Raw genomic sequence first — 8,767 nt, 5'->3', positions numbered from 1 at the left:
ATTTGTGACAGTGGCCAAGAAGATTATATTTAAGAGATGGATCTCTAAGCATTCACCGACACTGACTCTAGCTGCTGTACACCAAATGCTTCTTAATGTGTTATACTTTGAGCGTTATTCCACCCTGCCAGACATAGAAAAGGAGCCCCTAAATTTTATAAAAAGTGGAGCCCTTATATTAATACACTTTCGATGGAAACACAAACACAAATTTTTAAACTGTTCAAGTCAACTGAATGGTACTTGCATAAAAAAATACTTGATGAATCTTCAGATGCAAATAATCCTTTATTGAATGGCATGGTGTGATGCAGGGCCGGTGCTTGAGTCTTTGGCGCCATCCTGCATACTATAAATTTTGTGCCCTTCTACAAATACTCTCATCCTACCTGTGAGCAGCCACAATGTGCTCACAACCAGTGGCGGATTTAGGGGGGGGGGGGGGGGGGGCACCGAGGCACGTGCCCCCCCTGCCATTTTTTGTTGATTTTTGTATTTTTTTTAGTGTGCACGGCGCACCCTCCCGACATGAGGCTGCTGCTGCTGGTCCTGGAGGATGATCGTTCATGCTCTGCTCCACTCCAGTGTGTTCCTCCTCCTGATTGGCTCCCTGGAGAAACGTGACATGCAGTCAGTGCATGTCATGTTTCTGTGCAGAGGAGCCGATCAGGAGGAGGAACTTCCTAGCTTCAGGCCGCCGCCGCTGAGGGACAAGGACAACACCCAGCCAGTCACACAGCGCTGTGCATCGGCAACGCACAGCACCAGTGTGACCAGCAGCGCCAGCAGCCCTCCCGTTACCCAACCGCACACAGCAGAGCAACTAGGGTCAGGGACAGCAGCCGCCGGCGCCGCCAATGAGGGACAGCGCACCCACCAGCCCACCGAGTTACACCGCCGCTGAGGGTCCGGGACATCGCGCGTACTCCCAGCCTGCCAGCCACCAGAGAAAGAAGACACGCTGGTGCTGCGGACCGGACGCCCAGGCCAGCAAGCAAGAAGACGCCAGGCCCTGCTTTCTTCACTGGTGGTCAGGTTAGTCAGTGTCTGGTGAGCTGTGTTTTGCTGGGTGACCAGGGTGAGGGTAGAAGGCCCAGGAATTTAGGAGCCTGCTGCTGAGGTGGGGGCCTGGGGGGTCTCAAGTGGTGAGGACAGAGGCCTGGTGCTGCTGCTTATAGTGCCCCCCCTGTAATTTTTTTCTGGATCCGCCCCTGCTCACAACTAACCGCATCCCGTTCGTGGGAGCATATGCACACCCACGGGCACGCTTATTGTGTCAAATGAGTTGCATTTGCCGCGATTAGCCTTTAAGCTGAGAAGAGACACATCTGTATGTCCTCTTGACATGTCTTTTTACAATGTTTTGTAGTTTTAAATGTAAAGAGAGAGAGAGGGTGATGGGAAAAGGGTGAGAGTCAGTGGGTGACAAGGAGAAGGTGACAGGAGAGAGAGGTGATGTGGAGAGGGTATCGGCAGGGAAGAGGCAGTGGGAGATGGGCAGAAAGGGACATTATAGAAAGGGTGACAGTGAGAGGTGGAGGGTGACAAGCAGAGGGTGAAGAAAGGGTGATGAGGAGAGGGTAAGAGTCAATGGATGACAGGAGAGAGAGGTGACGGGGAAAGGACGAGAGTCAGTGGGTGATGGGAGATGTAGGTAACAGGTAGAGGGTGACAGGAGAAAGAGGTGACGGGGAGAGGATAACATCAGGGGGAGAGGGGGAGAGAGTGACAAGCAGAGGGTGAAAAGAGAGGGCGATAGGCAGAGTGTGAAAGTCAGTGGGTGACAGGAGGGAGGTGACAGGGACAGGCAGTACCATAACAAAAGGTCTGACTGGCAGTCCCAGTGAGAAAAAAACACTTCCCTCTGGGACTACCTGCCTGGCTGTGATTAGCAGGGAGTGTATCCTATGGGAAGTCACTGCCACTGCTAGTCAGTCCTTGCGGGTAGCAGATTTTACTGGGGCTGCAGCCCCTACGTATAATGCTTCACTGCTAGTGACCTTTACACAACATAGAGTGCATCCCAATGACTGATACCAAGTTGTAACTAGAGCAACTTAATGCCCTCCATATGTACTGGCCTAGGACAACACATCAGAGCTTCTCCTTCCCCACTCACTGCAAACAGTTAAATTTGGAGCTGGGGGAGAGAAGCAAGATACCATACGAATCCTTCAGGTAAATTTTGTGAAATGTAGACCACAGGCTACAATAGTTAGCGCTATCTAAAGATTGCATCAGCTACCGGACCATATAACTCCTCAAACAATGGTCCACTGAGACAAATATTTCAATATCCTTTATCATTATTATTATCCTTTATAAGGGGTCCTCACTGTCTTACAAAGTTAATAAACAGTCAAGCAGTATGAACAGAACAAGAACAAAGTGACTTACGTACAAAACATTGCAGGAAATGGCAAGATTTACAAACATTGAGGCATCCGCAGTCATAGTACCCAAGTATAGACAGTGGGGAGAAGATGATGGTATAAATGGCAGAAGGAAAAGCACATGAAGGAAAAGGGTCCTGCTTGTGAAAGTAAATATGTGTTTGCTCATCTAGAACACTATTTATGGTTTGTATAATGGGGGTCATTCCGACCCGTTCGCACGCAGCGGTTCTTCGCTGCGGTGCGAACAGATCGGAACTGCAGCTGCGTGGCGCCCGCATTGCGCACGACTCCAGTACCGATGAAAGCGATTGCAAGAAGATTAACAGCAGGAAAGAGGATCGGGGCGTCTACTCACCGTTTCCCGGGCGTGGTAAGGCGAACGCAGTCGTGTCCAGGCGTTTGGAGGGCGGATGTCTGACATCACAGCCGGGACCTTCATCGCTGGATCCGCCGCACTGGGTAAGTAGCTGCAGGGCTAGTCTTGTTTTGCTTGAAACTTTTTTAGCATAGCAGGGATGCACATGCGATCGCACGAGCAGCAAAAAGTTGCTGCATGCGATCAACTCGGAATGACCCCCAATATACACAGCACCTATTGGGAAAGTTCTATCCTGTCCAAACTGTGTATGTTTCATGTCTAACAGCTTTGGGACATCCCATACAATCAGGAATGTCTTCAAATATATCTTTCCTTAAAATATCTGGAGTCTAAAAAACAAAATTATATTTTTGCAAAGCAGAAACCAGCCTGCACCATAACTGCCTACGAGACAAAACCAGAAAAACACCCTCTATCACCATATCCGTACATCTTTTCATGTAGATTTATTTAGCAGTGCAAATGAATGCACATACTACAGTCTCCAACTATAACGCTGTCATGGCGGTGCTCACAATAGTCTTGTACTGCGCCTCTGAATAACCCCACACAGTTGGTAGAGGCCATCTTCAGCTCCTGTTTAAATAAATCACTGTTTACAATCTTAGGGACAAATTCAATTAGGTGCGAGAATAGCAAAAAATGTTGCACTTGCAGGGTTTTTCCCACAGGTGCAAGATTTTTGCTGTTCAGTCGGGTCTGGGTTATTTCATTTTTGAGCGCATGGGTTATTTTTTCTCGCAGCCCCAGAGCATGACCAGTTTTAAAAAAAATCCCTATCTTTAGGAAAAATGGTCAGGAATTGCTCTGAATTGCTGTGGCACCCATACCCCCTCTGATGACTAATTAAGCAATTGGAAATTTCCAAATAGCTTAATTAGTCTTTACTCACTTTTCTCAGTGCTGCCTCTCCTCTGGTTCTTCTTCTCCAGCATAGCAGAGAGATCTTCCAGGGACCGGCCGGGCACGGGACTGGTATGTATCTCATCCTGCACCCCTCTCCCCGACACGCACTACTGCTGCTATCCTACACCCCCCTCCCTGGCACGCACTACCACTGCTACCCTGCACCCCCCTCCCCACACACACTACACTACACTTACCTTCTCTGGCCGGCTTCTTTCTTCATGATGGCCGAGCGGTTGGAGGATGCAGCAGCTGGGAACAGATGACAGCAGAGCTCCAGAGCTGGTGAGTATTCCTTTCCCCCCCCCCCCTTCGCACTGCAGGGCTTTTAAAGCATAAAACCCAGCATGCAGCACACATTGTTAAATTGCACTGTCCACCCCCCCCCCCCCCCCAGCACACATTGTTCATTTGCCACTGCCCCCCCAGCACAAACTGTTCATTTGCCACTCCCCCCCAGCACACACTGTTCATTTGCCACTGCCCCCCAGCACACACTGTTCATTTGACACTGAAACACCCCCAGCACACACTTTTAGCCACAGACACTTGCCACTGCCCTCTCCTGCCGTTTATCTGCAGGAGAACTTGCCTGAGAGCTCCTTCTGGGTCTCGTGTGGTGTGGCTGGACGATAGTGCTCCAGGGCTGCTACATTAGCTCGGCTACTCATTTTCTCATGCCTGCTGGCTCATGCAATGTGCCTCATGTGACTTCCTGTTTTTGCATAATCGAGAAGCAAGCTCAGCAGAGTATCGGTAGGTTAGCTTCTGCTAGAGCTTAGTACAAGGGGGGAGCGCTGCTGCCTGTCTGTCATCCAGATTGACAGTGAAGTGGGGAGGAGAGGGTAGGGAGGAGGCCCTTACACATGCAATTAGGCTTTTGGAGTCTTCACTCTGCCGGCGCTGCTGCCGGTGTGAAGAGCAGCCTGCGGTAGCTGGCGGTAACAAACAGTGCACATCAGCTCAGCAGCGTAGCAGAGCAGGGAGAGCACCTCTATGGCACAGTGCCTCCCTGCTTTGCAGACAGAGGCGTAACTAGGGTAGGGTGAGTGGGGCACGTGCCCTGGGTGCCTTGGCAGGCCCAGCAGAGGGGGGCGCCGCCGACGGCCAGGGCATCATGCCCCACTCGCCCCCGTCACACCGCAATGTGAGGTGAGGAGAGCGCAGCGTCTCTCACTCCCCTCACCGCCGCTGCCAGCACCTGAGCACCAGCAGCGCTGCTGATTGGCTGCCGGTCCACGAGCTCTGATCGGGTAGCGAACTGGCGCCACATAGCCGCCGCCGGAGACCTGGAGCGGTGAGGGTCAGGAGAGGCGCTGCGCTGCGCTCTCCTGCCCTCACATATCAGAGCCACAACAAGGAAGCGGTGAGTGACCGGGGGGGGGGGGCACAGTGGGGCATGTATCTGGCACAGTGGGGCATGTATCTGGCACAGTGGGGCATGTAACTGACACTGTGGGCAATGTAACTTTCACTGTGGGGCATGTATCTGGCACTGAGGGGCATGTAACTGGCACTGTGGGCAATGTAACTGGCACTGTGGGGCTTGTATCTGGCACTGTGGGGCATGTATCTGGCATGGTGGGGCATGTATCTGGCACTGTAGGGAATTTTCAGTGGCCACATCCCTTCTGGTGCGTGGCCACACCCCTTCAGGGGTGTGGCCACTCCCATTTTGTATTGTCCTGAAAAATCTAATAAAAATATTAAAAAAGGCTTATCATTACAAGCTTATTCTAGTGCCCTCTCCTTCCACTGCTAATTGTTGCAGTACCATTGCCATAGTGTACCTCCAATGAGTCCATTCTGTACAAGTTAGATGTTTTGTACTAGCAATTAGAAATGAATTATGCTGACAGAAATGTATATCCACCCCAACCATAATAATCCATACATACAAAATAACAAACTAATAATAATAATAATTGCAAATTATAGCTTGAGGAGGAGCTGTGCACACCTGCAGTTCTGCTGTCAAGGACCTGGGTGGTGCTGTGTGTTTTGTGGTTTTAGGCTATGTACAGATGTGTTCTTTTTTTTAATGTTGCTTAAGTTGTACTAAATAGCCGCTCAGTGCACCAGGTCCTGTGTGACTCAGCTAAAATGTGCGTCTTTCTTTCTCAAAATGTATGTCTTATCCTTATAAATAAAACAACAGTGAGTGACAAAACTACATTGCTAGCTTGCACTGATCAATTTGATGTGTGACATTTGTATGTCCAGGCTTGGACTGGCCCACAGGGGTACAGGGGAAGCTACAGGTGGGCCCCACTGCCTGGGGGCCAGTGACGTGCGGTGGGGTGAGGCAGGTGAGGCAGAGCCTTTCCTATCATACTAACGTTTGTGCCAGAGTTTTGACTGCATAAAGTATATGAAAAATACACAGAATATCTTTGAAATATCTTCTTTGCATTATTCTAATACAGGTTATCCAAAATGCTTGGGACCAGAGGTATTTTGGATATAGAATTTTTCCATATTTTGGAATAATTGCATACCATAATGAGATATCATGGTGATGGGACCTAAATCTAAGCACAGAATGCATTTATGTTTCATATACACCTTATACACACAGCCTGAAGGTCATTTAAACCAATATTTTTTATAACTTTGTACATTAAACAAAGTGTGTGTACATTCACATAATTCATTTATGTTTCATATACACCTTATACACACAGCCTGAAGGTCATTTAATACAATATTTTTAATACCTTTGAGTATTAAACAAAGTTTGTGTACATTGAGCCATCAAAAAACAAAGGTTTCACTATCTCACTCTCACTCAAAAAAGTCTGTATTTCGGAATATTCCGTATTTCAGAATATTTGGATATGGGATACTCAACCTGTAATTTTTATAGCCAAAACTTTGGAGTAAAAAGTCTATGGACGCACGTCCCTGCTGGGGGTCCACCTCTAGCTCTAAGGATCAGGTTCCAGACTGTGCACTTGAATTATACATTATACATACTGTATGTTACCTTACACTGGACTATGGTGTATTTTCTACAGTGCATTGCTGTTATTAATCTGGTACATAATCATGCATGCAGCAGCTGAATTTACCGTATATATTTATGAAGGGGCCCAAAAATGTTGCACTCTTTAATGGTTAGTCTAACCAATGAGGTGGCAGGCCACACCCCCTCTGCAGACTGGACACACCCCTAAAATGGGCCCTACCACTGCATTTCCCCGGTGGGCCCTACATGCCCCAGTCCAACACTGTGTATGTCTATGTGCAAATGAATCTGAATCTGTGTAAAAAGGGCCCCAATGCGAGTGATCGTAGCTTTTCCTCATGCCAAGATCTGTTGTGCTTTATCTGCAAGTTAGTACGTGTGGAAAACTTTCCTGTGCAGTTAACGTTGCAGCTTAGCGTCTCCAGCAGTTTTTCACTGTGACTGCGATGAGACTACAATGCAAAATTGAAAGAAAGGTACGGTACACTTCTTCTCTCTTAGCATACCCGGTGCACTGGAAATCTTGCGCCATATGGCCAGTAAGTGAGAACACATCTGTATGGAAGGCCAACTATGGACTCATCCTTGAACACTCCATGGATTTCAGAAGCCTAGTAGAGTTTTATGCTGCTATTTACCAATTTGCACAGCTAAGTAAATCCTTTGACGGAAATTGCCCTCTAATTCACTTTTAATGTGCTGTAGTGAATTTCTAATTGTGCAAATCTCAATTTAAGTGTGTCACCATATAAAACAAATATCCTAAGATTCTACCAATGCTTTATTGTGTTATTTAATTCTTTAGTATGTTTGCAACTAGGGATACCTGTTGTTATCACGCATTGAAAAATATAAAAGAATAAAATATATACAGTAGTTTTTTTAAATATGTAAACCAAATAATAATGTAGTTCTCATCCAAAATCCAATCAACTCCTTTGTGAGATTTAATGCTAATGCTTCTAATTAGATGTCATTTATTATTTATTTGCAGTTATTTATATAGCGCACATATATTACACAGCGCTTATATTTTGCTGTCACTCACAGCTGTAAGTTTCATTTGTATATGCAGTGTCGTATTAGCATAATAATTATGTTTTCTTTTAATTCATTTGTTTATCTCAAATCAATTTGTTTTTAGATGAAGTTAAATCTGCCATTAAATTCCAAATTTACCCGGACATTATTATTCCTTGGTTTACATATTTGACTTCTTATTGCCTCAGAACTTTTTGCATTTTTCAAACATTCCCTAGAACTATTTGTATATTGCCCTCATTCCGAGTTGATTGCACGTAGCAACTTTTTGCTGCTCGTGCGATCAACTTGACGCCGCCTATGGGAGAGTGTATTTTAGCATAACAGGGCTGCGATCGCTTGTACAGCCCTGCTATGCTAAAAAAAGTTTCTTACAAAACAAGACCAGGGTCAGACTTACTTACTCTGTGCGACGGAACCAGCGACGAAGGTCCCGGGATTGACGTCAGACATCCGCCCTCCACGCCTGGACATGCCTGCGTTTGGATCTCCACGCCCGGAAAACGGTGAGTAGACGCCCCGGAACGCCTCCTATCTGTCAAACTTCTTGTGATCGCGCTAGCAATCACTTTCTTATTTGTTCTAGCCGCTGCCGGCAACGACGCGCGTGTGCATTGCGCCCGCTACACATGCGCAGTTCCGACCCGTTCGCACTACAGCAATGAACCGCTGCATGCGAATGGGTCGGAATGACCCCCATTGTTTGTTTATCGGTGTGTGTGGTTAAATGGTTCAATAGCAATATCCCTTTCATGTCATCTCAGATCATATCTAACAAACTAATCCAAAGGATTATTAGGATCTAAATTATCATTATTATTGGTGTTTTTAACTGTGTATATTTGTATTTCTCCTGTATTTGTAATGTGTACTGCCCTATGGGACCATGCGAATGACTGGGTTGTAGATTTTATAGTCATTTCACTACGTTCATTTGTTTATACAGTATGTTCACAGAACTGTCAAAGTACCCGTTCAAAGGTTTTGTACATTAGAATGACACCTTGACATATGCAACACTACTCAAAGCACCTTCATAACTGGAGTTCTGGACCACATCCAAGTGACGTCAACATT

This window comes from Pseudophryne corroboree, chromosome 1 (assembly GCF_028390025.1).
Source record: "Pseudophryne corroboree isolate aPseCor3 chromosome 1, aPseCor3.hap2, whole genome shotgun sequence".
NCBI classification, from domain to species: Eukaryota; Metazoa; Chordata; class Amphibia; order Anura; family Myobatrachidae; genus Pseudophryne; species Pseudophryne corroboree.
The sequence above is the reverse complement of the archived record's forward strand: the minus strand, read 5'-3'. Positions refer to the sequence as shown.